The sequence below is a fragment of the Uloborus diversus genome, chromosome 7, assembly GCF_026930045.1.
Source record: "Uloborus diversus isolate 005 chromosome 7, Udiv.v.3.1, whole genome shotgun sequence".
Classification (NCBI taxonomy): domain Eukaryota; kingdom Metazoa; phylum Arthropoda; class Arachnida; order Araneae; family Uloboridae; genus Uloborus; species Uloborus diversus.
Window position 1 is genome coordinate 118,531,316 of NC_072737.1, and position 12,674 is coordinate 118,543,989.

The following is a 12,674-nucleotide window of genomic DNA, read 5'->3' on the forward strand; positions in this document are numbered from 1 at the left end:
TCTCATTTGGCAGTATTTGGCGCAGTTGTTTGCATAGTAGCTGAAGGAGAGAGGTTCAATCTATGCTGCAACCCTATCGCAGACTCTCTCAACGGTCAACGCAGGCAAACGCTACTCGGGGAGGCAAAACAGACGGACTTGGTGTTTTCGCTCCATGGTTGTCGTCTTGTGTGCTCTTACTGCAAAATAGTGACGTCGTGGTTCTAAAATTTTTTTTACATAAAACTGTTTTGGATTGTCTGCGATACACATTATACGCTATTGCTGATCGGATTTCTGTTGATATCTTTTCGAAAAGTTTTTTGGTTTTTGAAGGATTATAAAACATTTTTTCAAGTTGTTCATCACGCATTGCTGAAATTCTTGAAGGAAACCATGAGTATCTCATAGCCTTGGCGCTTGTCCTTGAAGCCAAATTAAATTCTTTGGCGTTGTTCCATGTGCAAAGCACGTGAGCTGTCATAATGGTGAGTCATTGATACATATTTTTGAATATTTGGTTGAAATAAAACTGAATCATGAATATAAATTCTCTTATCAAAATACTTTCTCCGTATATGTTTTCAATTAGCTGGAATGTGCTTGTTTACGCAGGGTTTTATCACGTGAAATGTTATTTGTCATTTACATTATGTATTGATCACGTATGAATTATTTTAGATGTGCCTAAAATGCTTATTACTGGTGCGAATGTCCATTTAAATTTTTTTGGGGAAATTTTAACAGACGGCGTTTGTTTTTCGCCAAGTTCGCCAACATCCTGCCAAGACAAATCAAAGATATTGAAAAATTCGATATAAATTAACTTATTTATCTAAAACACTCACTAAAACATATTTATAATTTTGGAAATGAAATAACTTGCTTTTCCCCCCAAACGATATCCTATTCAGAGATTTCTCTTACTTGCTCATTTCCTAAGATTGCTCAGCGTGTTAAGCCTAACTTTGATACGATTCTATCCGGCAAAAATTATTTTCACGAGGTATACGATTACATTTCGTTTTTTCCGCACTTAATTTGCTACTTTATGATAATTGATTACATGATTTTTGAAGAAGATTTGTCTATCTTTCTGGTTGAAAGTTTTCGATGAGATGTTAATCTTAATATGCATACTCTCGGTATTTGTTTACATTTTGTCTCAGCAACTCTTCATGAAATTCCCGTGATATTTGATCATGATACAAGTTTTTGTAGTATGGAAAATTGAGACATTAGGGAATAGCAGCAAAAGATTTCATATCATATCCTGTGTGAGAAACATATAAATTAGTTTCCTCAGTTGAACTTTAGTTTAAATAGTAAAGTCAACTTGCATAAATTATGTTGAATTCGATTCATTTCAATATGATTCAAGTCAACCTTTGCATTTAAATAACAAATTTAAAGTAGAGGAGTACCTATAAGCAACGGAAATCAGTACGAAAAATTTTGTTTCCTCTAAAATCGAAAGTAAATTGGCATTCTTAACACTGCAATGGATAACAAGGTTTTTAATTAATTTACATATTTTTTGAAAATTTTCACTGATGTTCATTACTTACACTTGTTTGCAGGATGCTTAAATTTGTTTTCCTACATGTTGTTGCAAGTAATGAATGTTCTTTTCTTTAGGTACCCATTCACTGGGATTTTATTTAAAATGATTTTGTTGTTCGATAACTAATGCAGTAATCCAGCAAAGATGTGGGACACAAGATCAGATAAACCCTTGCTCTTGTAAATTTTAGAATTATTTGAAGTCTAATCATATACAGCTCTGAAAATATTTATCATAAATAATTGTTGGTCTACTGCATAAAAATCCTGGTCTTGCATGAAAATCTTGTAAGGGGATTTTAAAATTGATATCTGGCATAAGGAGTGACATACGGCAAAACTCTTTCTGCAAAGTGCCCCTATGTTTTGGAAAATATATTACAATAATTGCGGGATCTTTGAAGGAAAATCCTTAAGTATTAAAAAGTCCTCCTCTGTGTCCGTCTGTCTGTTTGAAATAAACTCAGAACTACTGTGCATGGATTTCATGCGGTTTTCACCAGTCGAAGGCTAATTGACTGGTTCAAAAAATTTCCATTGTTGGTTCATTTTTCATTTCAATTTAAGACACAATCTTCCCATTAATTCTCTAACAAAGGTTGGTGAAAAAATACTTGCACATACTGTCAGCCCGACTTAAACGAATACTGTTGGTTCTAAGAAATATTATTCAATTAAGCAGGGACATTTTCTTTAGTTTTCCAAATTTACAACATGTTTCTTAACACGTAATAATAATAAATAAATAGCTTTATAATTGAAAATATTAATTTTATTGGTAAAAAGTGTTTGAAACAAGCTAAGTAACCAACAAATTGGTATGAAAATTGTAGAAAAAAAAAGTAAACTTTTAAATCTTTATTTTTGAAGAAAAAGTCCATAATAATGGATTGCTTGTTAAAGGTCTTTTGAGGACACTTTTCTAACTTATTTTTTCCCCCTTCGTCCGTCTTGTTTTACATTATTTATCAAATTGTTATCGTCTACAATGTTTATTTCTTTGTGCTATTTAAATGGATTGTCATCAGTGCTATTCATTGTTTTTTTTTTTTCTGCAATGCAAACGACAAAAAAATTAGAGTTGTGGAAGTGATTTGATGGGCTGTGAATGTTTTTCTCGCTCGCCATTGGTAAAAAATATTATTTTATATTTTTACTTATAATTGCTCTTACTTAATTTAAGTTATTTCAAAACTTTCTCAGCAAAAATACTTGCAAAAGCCGACTAATATTATTCGGTTATCTGGAAATAATTCGACTAAGCGGGGATCTTTAACATGTGTCTATCGGGTAACATTCGGTTCTGGACAGTTTTATTCGTATGAGCGGGGATTTCATTTATCAGTTACCCAATTAAGCAGAGCTGACAGTATTAACATCACTATAGGTCCATCGAAAGCGCCGATTTTTACGTCGACGCTGGCATCTATTCGAAATTTCTAAGTTAATAAAAAATGAGTTGTAAGCTTTTTAGTCATATATTCGAAGACTTTCATCAATCTAATTCAGTGTGTATTATCTTAACTCCTTGTCAATAGCTAGAATTGTGCAAGTAAAATCTTTAAGTAACGTTTTCGCACTTCATAAGTATCCACGCTTTTAACAGTTTAGTCTTATTTTGTGAAACAGGCAAGTATTTGTAATAATTGTTATTTGAATTGTAACGGTGATGCTTGATGAGACTGGGAAATAATTGATGGATTTAGCTAATCATTTTGCGTTTTAAAGAGACTTTAATGCAATTTAATGGCTTTTTTTAATTTATTTGTGCTAATTGGACACAGTACGTATTATCCAATCAACCAGGAATCTCGCCAAACTTTCTTCGCAAAAAGATTTGATAGCTGAGGCCCATGGCAATTTTTTGAAGAGGCACAAGGTAATAATGTTTCTCGACTTTCGCGGTGTAGCCAAAATATTGCCATTAAAAGAATCATTTAAACTTTTGTTAATGGGTAGTTCTCAGAAGGTGGGAACAAAAAAGTTAATTCTGGGCAATTGTTTAAATTTTTGAAATTTGACATCAATTTTGTTTTTATTGCATAGTATGTACACCTAGAACATCATACACAAACATAAAAAGACAGGAGGTATTTATAAAAATTAATAAATAGCAAATTTAATGATCGGTCTTTAGGTAACAGATTTTGGACATCATCGTAGTGTAAATTTCAGTTTTTCAACTTTTCCGATGAAAAATTTGTATATTTTTAAATTCTGCAACGAGAAATAGAGGATTTGTGAAGTACTTGAATGATTTTATTTACTGGTCTTTAAATAATTAAAATTTGTTATGGTTTCGTAGAATCCGAAAAACCCATCCATTTTGCCAGTGCAGGTGATAAGGTTGCCAAAACTGACGCTGTTGGCAAAAACCGGAATTAATCAGGGTTTGCTTGGCAATTTTTGTGTAAAGAGAAAAATCTTTACTAAAAAGAAACTGAAAGTCTGTTTGGATTGTCTGGAGGATGTCTGGACCTCTGTGACGCGCATAGCGCCTAGACCGTTCGGCCGATTTTCATGAAATTTGCACGAAGTTAGTTTGTAGCATGGGGATGTGCACCTCAAAGTGATTTTTCGAAAATTCGATTTTGTTCTTTTTTTATTCCAGTTTTAAGAACATTTTCTCAAGCAAAATTATCATAAGATGGATGAGTAAATTGCCAAGTTATCATAACGTGAAACCATAACTGTAACATGGGCAAGCCAATTGGCGAGAAATTCACCATACATTATTTGTAAATATACAGGCGAACTAAAAGACCTTTTAATTTTTCTACTACTGGCAAAGCCGTGCGGGTACCAGCAGTATCTAAATATTACAGCATTGAAGAATTATTTATTAAATAATTGCTGTTTAGATGTCGATTTGTTGTTGCAATTTGAAAACTTTTTATCCGAAATATCAGCAGAACAACAGATAATCATGTTTGAAGCATTGCAGGGTTATCAGCTGCCTCCGTTTTGTTTACTTAAATGCGTTCGTTACAATTGAAACTTGTGTTGCTATTGTTATTTATGTAATGTTCAATACATAACGTACTAATTGTGCAAAATACCAATGGATTAAAGAAATTAACATTTTAATAGCCTTTTTACTTTCTTCTATATCTAATTTATAGAAAAAAGTATTGGATTTGTGCAAATTTTTGAATTTCGAATTTTGACCGATTCGAACGTTTTGAGGTGTGCTGAGTCCATTTCGACCATTTTTGTAAAATGTCTGTTTGTCTGTGTGTGTGCATACGTGAGTGTCACACTTAGTGTGTGCCCGGTTTTTTGTGACCGCTCTGCAGCAAAAACTACAGCATGAAATTGAACGAAATTTAGTATATATATGTGTCCCTATGTGAACTTGTGCCCATTGGTTTTTGGTGCGAATTTCTCCAAGGGGGATGAAGCAATGAGGCATTTTTTGAGTTATGCTTGCTTAGTGATGTAAAATACCCAGGTATTTATTTTTAGGGGTAAATACCCAGGGTATATACCCGGGTAAATACCCAAAATGGGTAAATACCCGGGTATTTATTTCAAAAATTTATATTCAACTAAAATACTTTTCTGTATATATTCCATTATGTATATATACAACCAACCATATACAAAACAATAAATTTTTGCCCAAAAATTGTATTTTGATCACATATTTAAAGAATTATTGTGTGAAACAGCTTAGCAATCTAATATGATATTCACATTAAATGTGTTGGATATGCCTAATCAATGTTGATAGCCAAATTTCAGATATAAAAAGCCACTCTACAAAAAGAAAAAAGCTTAACTGGTTACAAAAAAAAGCAAACATCAATTTTTTAAGGTCCTAGTCTTTTATAACCCAGTAATATGTCCCTGCATGACACCAAAATGTAACGAAATGTCGTTCAATTTATTATTACTATTTATTTACCTATATCTTATGCAGAAATTTCCTCCAAACTTAGTTCAATTGTTCAGGTGTTATTCTGTATCACACACATATATATGTATATATATATACACACACATAATATACATAAACATTTGAAATTCATTTAAAATTTTTAATCTTTTATTTTAGGGTTTATGTTTAAAAAAGAAAATAGTCACCTTTTAATACTACCTAAAAAAATTTTGAAAAATGAGCAATTACTAGGAGATTTACCCTGCCTTCGGATAAATACCCAAAAAAATATTTACCTTCCCACCCTACAGGGGAGCAAATGCAAATGAGCAAGGCAACAGAAAAGAAAATTTTTGCTTATTAATGTAAAAATTGTTTCTATATTTTCCATGTTATCACTTAAATATCAATAAAAAAATAACACCACAGTGTCTTAATAACTTCTCAGTTTATTCTTCCAAACATCCCTCATGCTTCCTTTTTTTTTTTCTTTTTGGATATGACTAACCTAGATTGTGATTTTGAAATCCTGAAGTTCATAATGAATTGCTTATACTTCTCCAATTATGACATTGAAAAGAAAGATTCTTTGGTTCACGATATGTTTCTTTCATGATTTCATCAAGTCTTTCAATAAAAAAAATTATAAACTGTGTAATACATATGTATATATCAGTTTCACCAATTATTTCATATTTAGATTTTTAAAAAAAATTTCTCATTCACTTTTTTGCATTTTTTATAAAGTACCCAGTTTTTGGGTATTTACCCAGGCCTTGGGTAAATACCCGGGTAAATACCCAAAAAATATTTACCTACCCGCTGGGTATTTACCCGATCCACATCACTATGCTTGCTTGCTATTCCCCAAGAAGTAACTGGCGTAATCAAACAAAATTTGGTCCATACTTTTCCCCCTAACAGGTACAGGTGCTGATTCAAGTTTGGTGTCTATAGCTCAAACGGGGGTTGGCTATAGAACGTTTTTTGTCGTCAATTGCGACTGCTGTATCTCAAGGAATAATAACGGAATCAAACAAAAAGTTATCAACAAGTAGCCCTTAGAGAGGATAAGAGCTGATTCTATTTTGGCGTCAATAGCTGAAAAGGGCATGGTGCAATCAAACGTTCTTTGTTTTCCATTATGAGTGCCACATCTCAAGTAGTAATGCTATTTTCTGGATGAAATTCGGAACAAATGTCAATCCATATGTAAACAGGCGTTGGTTCAATTTTGGCGCCAATCGCTCCATGGGGGGCTGATTTTTTTTGTGTGAATAAAAGTAGCTTTTTGCAACAATAAGAAAGATAAATCGTTGTAAACTGTCGTCTGCGTAATTCGCGTGATATTTTAATTGTTGGAAAACTACAAGAAAAATCACGATGATTTAAACTTTTCAACTGTGGCCATCTTGTGTTTGTTAATAAATTAATATTTGTTATTATTTTAAGGCTTTTAAAGTAATTACCAATTTTCATTCTTTGCTTTGCTTTTGAGATAAATCGGGAATTGGGATGGTCGTTAAGTTTTGGTGTGTGTAATTTTGTTTTTGCTGGGAATATTGCTACCTTGTCAAGCATGGGGAGGGATTATAATTATATATGAAAGAAGGTCATTTATAATAATGAAGAAATGGACAGAATTATCGGCGTCTATATCGTAACGCAATTTGGAAACCTCGCATATAGGTTTAAGAAAAATGATTTTGCTTCAAGGATACTAAATAAAAACATATGAAAACACTTTAAAATAACTAAAAATTGATTTTGAGGATCGAAAAATACCTTTAAAACATATAAATCATATATTTAGATCTAAAATAATAGCATTGTCCAGATCGTAACTTTTGGACATACATCAAACTTCCAACTTCCTTTTTTTCTAAAATAGTTTACAAAATAAATAATGTGTCTTTACTCTTGTAATTTGTGAATAATATCATCAAAAAATTATTCAATTTGATATTCTTACCGTTAATTTTTTTTGAAACGTATGGAACCAATTAAAAAAAATTTTTTTGATGGTACATTGCTCAGTTAACGTTTTGAATGTACAAATTTGTGCCTTTTAGCAAAGAAAATATTTTTATAAGGGTATTTGAAGAGCATTTTTTCCATATTTTATGTCAAATCTTGTCTCTATACAGTATTAAAATTTAACTCAATTTTTGAGTTAATTAAAATGAAAGTTATTTGGTGTTAAAGCTTCAAAGTTGAGTTTTGTGTTGACTCCACCTTTTGAGAACTGCCCTAATGTTTTAAAAAATGCAAAATTTGGATTAAAATTTTAACGTCATTTTATCATTACCAAAAGTATCTCAGCATTTGGCAAGAATATCCCTTTTACAAAAAATTAGTGACAGACCATTTTTCGAAGTAGGGAGATGCCCCAAAGCAGAATACTACTAAAAGTAGTACAATTCTGTTCAAATGGGAGAGGGAAAACTCCGACAAATTTTCTGCAGAAATTCTACAGATTTCTGCAGAAACTGCAGATTTTCTGCAAATATCTTCCAACTCAAGACAGAATTTCAGACAATTCTGCAGATTTCTTTAAATTAGAAGAACATCTAAAATTCACGGAAATTACGATAATTCAGCGGAAAGCTCGCAAAAAATATTGAATTCGATTAGTCATCTGCAGGGACTTTAGATTTACTTTAAACTTAAAGAAATCTGCAAAATTTTGAGAAAATTCTATCTTGAGTTTGAAGACATTTGTAGAAAACTGGCAGTTTCTGCAGATTTTCTGCAGAAATTTCATATTCTTAATCTGAGAAGATTTGATTTTTCTAGCGTTTTTGATTCCCCTTTTAAAAATTTTACCCAATCGATCTTCATCCACTGCAATTTCCTCCAAAAACGTATGTTTTAGAAATATGCCAGCATTGGAACAACGTCCATTGCCGAAAATTGTGTGTCTTGTTCGAGATTTCAATCCTTTTGAATCCTACAAACATTTCAACTATTTAGAAAGTTTTAAAGTGTTTTATTATATACTACCCGAACTCGACTCATTTTATTCATTATGTTTTTCAATATTATTTTGTTTTTTCACGCCATGTAAAATTAGCCAAAAGAAAACGTGGTTTGACACCTAGGTTCGGATTTTTGTAAAATTCTTTCTTTGCATTTTAGAAAGCAAAAAAATATTTTTGGAGAATCTCAATCAATATAGGTTCTACGAAAATGCATAGCAACAGTGAAATTTTAAAAATTTAAAAAAGAAAAGAAAAAAAGTAAACCTCCTGCATGAAACGATTTGGATTTAGGGCTCCCAAAGGTCAAGTTGGTTGCTTGTGTAAATGTTTGAAGTAGTTGCATATCAGTTTTAGTTGAATGATTTTACGTTGCAGAACATTGTCAAGAATTCTGCTTTGGGGGCAGGTGGAGTATTATCCAAGGTAGTACCCATGCGAAGCTGGCCGTTTGTAAATGATAAAATCAAGGTCATTCAATCACAAATTTACAAAATTTTGTACTCAAACTTGTGTTTCTGCTTGGATTATGGACTTGTTATATGATTAATCGTTCTTCTCCAAGTCAACATGTTTATGGTATTAGAATATGTTCCAGGAAACGCATATACAAATATGACGACCAGCAACAGGCTCTGGGCCCAGCTGGGCTGGTCCTAGTCAGTTTATTTGTCCCCAATGAAGATCAATGGCCTTCTTAAAGCTATCCACCCCGTTGCTCATTACAGCCTCTTCTGGTAAGCTGTTCCAAGTGCCCACAACCCTACTAAAGTAGTAATTCCAGGTTAGTCGTGAGATTTGAATTGCTTAAAACAATGATCCCTCGCCCTGCTTTCAGTACAAAAATTTAATCCATATGTAGTGTTATTTTGAACAAACTTTAATTTGCTTTCTTGGCTTCTTTTAGAGGCTTTCCGCCTCCAGCTCAGTTACTTCCTATTCCAAGCTGATGAGTGCTAAAAAGCACAAAACTGCAGTCCTCGGATGGAATAACTGAGCTGGCGGTGTATTTTATGTATTTCTGCTTTAGCCCTTGCTTAGGGTGGTAACTTACTGCAAAATGCCTTGCTTTGCCTACAATCTTTGAGTTGAACAGCACCATTGCTGCGGTCACTCCTCTGGTGTGCTAATTAATACATTAGCGACCAGTTTGTTTGACTCTCTTGGCTTCCTTAAGAGGTTTTCCGCTTCCAGCTCAGTTACTTCCTATTCTGGGCTGATGAATGCTAAAAAGCATGAAACTGCAGTCCTTGGATAGGATAACTGAACTGGCGGTATTTAATGTAGAGTCTGGTATTATCTTGTATTATCCTCTGTCTTAGTTGTGAACAATTTTCAATGTTAATGCAGTGAAATCCCATTACATTGAATTCCAAGAGACCGATAAAAATTTTTTGTTGTTATGGAATCATCTTAAAAAATTCTGTATTTTTTATGAAACTTTAAATTTTCAAATCTACACTCTAATAGAATTCAATTCTGCAACATTTACCATTACTAAGAAGCTAAAATATAATTCATCTCGTTTAGGTACTATTCTGTAGAAACAGAAGAAAAAAAAATTGAAAACAGACCTTCATTCATTGTGATGGTCTTCACGAAAAGTATTATTTCCTTCTTACGAGAGATTTGGTCCCAGAAGGCATTATAAAAGATTCTAATTTATGAATGTTACTTATACTGACCTGAAGAAAAGTTGAAATCTTGCTGACGCACAGTGATGTTCCCATTAGAGACGTATCAGCCAAATTTTCATCAGATACTCGGCCAATGCCGAGTAGTTGCAAAAAATTGAATAGTGTTCCAGAAAGATTTCACAATTAATCAAAAAGTTCAAGCCTATGATGCACTGCAATCAGGGCCGACGGCAAGGGGGGTGTGGGGGGGGGGGGGGTGTTACACCCCTCCACTTTTTTGGAGAAAGGGGCCGCCAATTTTACGTTATTATTAATTTCTAATGTAAGGAATAAAACCGCAAATCGAAAAAAATGCGGAGGTTTCTTAAATGAAATTTAGAAGAAAAGCGAAATATAACTAAAATTTTATCTAGCAGTATCAGTAAACCTGAAATCTAAAACATCCGGTAATTATCATCTATCGCGGCCCTAGTCACTAAAAAAAAAAATAGGGGCCGCGAAAAACAGCTAAGAATCGTTGCGAAAAATGCGGAATATTAATCGCCGAGTGGGGCCGCGTGAACGATTACATACCGGTCGTCCCTTATTAGGAAAAAAAAGTGCTGTGTAAACACGTGAGATAACTTTAAAAGTTACTCCAACATTTTTAGTAAAATCTGTTACGTGGAGTGGGCATGAATCAATTCTTTTTGCAGAAGTATTACATTAATTTGTTTCAAGCTGCGGCAGGGTTCTTTGAAGTTTAAAAGAAAAATAAAATAACTAAAACATAACTAGCAACATCAGTATAACTGAAATCTAAAACATTCGGTACTTTTCAGCTATTAAAAAACTATAAATGGGGCCGCAAAAAAAAGCTAAGATTCTTTTTGGGCGGCATTCGATGCGGAAAATACGAATATGTCGCTAAGTGGGGCCGCGTGAACGGGATTTCACAAATCGATCATCCCGTGTTTGAAGAAAGAAGTACTGCATAAATACGTGCAACATTTTCAGATCTTCAGTACACTGCCACAGTGGTGCTTCAAGAAACTTTCCTTGGGAGAGAAGGGAAGAGGGGGGACATATAATATGTTTCGAAATTAAAGTTCGGATAGTGCAATTTTAGGCACTTGCCGTGTGTTCATTCAAATCATTTTGTTGCTATATGCGGGGGGGGGGGGGCATGAACTCCCTATTCCACCCCTTGGCTACACCACTGCACTGCAGCACGGAATAAAAGTCACTATGAGAGTTGGCAAAAGGCACTTTTTCCTACTAACAGCGCAGTCAAATGACGAAAACTTTTCCCTTGGTGGAAAACAGAAACAAGCGAAACAACTGGATACAACCGGATACGACTGTCGTTGTTTAGACTTTTTCGCAGAAAAAAGATGCTATTTTGTGTCGAAAATCGAAGGGACCAATTGCTTTATAGCCCGGGGATCTGTAGTTCTCGCCACGTCTGGTTGTCATTTGATAAGTACGTCGTACGGGGCTCAAGCAGTGCTTGCAGCCCTGTGTCCCTGTGTGGTACCATCTGAGGGGTTTTTGTTCCGAGTGTGACCTTGAGAGCCCGAGGAAAAGCAATGCTGAAAGAGAGAGAGGGGAATTTATACATTTCCGAGAAAACGTCTGATTCTATTTTCTTACTCGTCCGCTGTCAGTTGAGTGTTGATAGAAATTTTTCCTATTATTCATTAGAGCTCATGCTCAAAACCAAAGACTACTGCAGGAGCTGCATAGAAAAGCTGCTTTACTCAGCAACATTAAAAGTAAGTAGTAATTAGTTTTTTGAACGAACTGATTTAGTCCATAATGTAGTTGAAAGCGGCGCTCCGCTTTTTCCATTTCATGTCTTTAACTTTTATTATTTATATTTGCTCCTCATAAAAGCACTCTTACTCTCCCTCGGTCCCTCCCAACCTTCGCGTGTAACTGCACTTTTTACTTACTTTTTCTCTATTTTTTCAGTTAGAAAAAAAGAACAAGAAAAAAAAAAAAAAACTGCAACTATAATCTATAATTGCCTTAACTCTGATTTTGCAACCATTAAATGGTAATCTTGTGTATAAGGTCATTGTAATACCTTAATAGGTAAGATTTGTCTTACACAGTGGTGCCCACTTAGGGCTATCGTGGTGCACACTGCGCCTCTGAAGTTTTAGAGGGGTGTTTTTAAGGGGTATGATTCATTTTTGGGGGGGGGGGGACTCGAGTTGGGGGGTTCTTTGTGATATTGGGGGAGGGGAGGATGTGCTCTTGCTCTTGGGGGAAGATGGGCACTCTGTTTTACAAAGGAAAATTTATTTCATTGAAGAGATCTCAATTTAATTTTAAATTACTATGAGTCCCGTCCCCTGCTCGTTGATGCTCAACAACCACCAAAGATTCTTGCGGAATTTTATTTGGATCGCGATGATTTATGCCTTTGAGGAAGAATCATATTAAAATAATTGCTACGATAAGAAAAAAATGAAAATTCCGTTCCATCCCCTACCCCAAAAAAATTGAATTTAAGTAACGAGCTCAATTTATTTCGAACAATGTTAAAATCCCGCTCCCTCACGAAGAAAAAATAACTTATGAAAATATATTTAGCAAAACTATTAATAAACTATTAAAAAAAAAACTTTAAAACCCAAACTCTTAATGCAT

General features: G+C 33.9%; 1 protein-coding gene across 1 annotated transcript in view; it reads left to right on the plus strand.

The window, feature by feature from the left end:
- The first annotated feature begins 236 nt into the window (after positions 1-236).
- The window catches only part of LOC129226519 (bifunctional heparan sulfate N-deacetylase/N-sulfotransferase-like), a 157,254-nt gene continuing 144,816 nt past the window's right edge, over positions 237-12,674 (plus strand). Inside the window, exon 1 of the mRNA XM_054861126.1 lies at positions 237-467. The gene's annotated coding sequence lies outside the window, so the exon portion shown is untranslated. The remainder of the gene's footprint in view (positions 468-12,674) is intronic.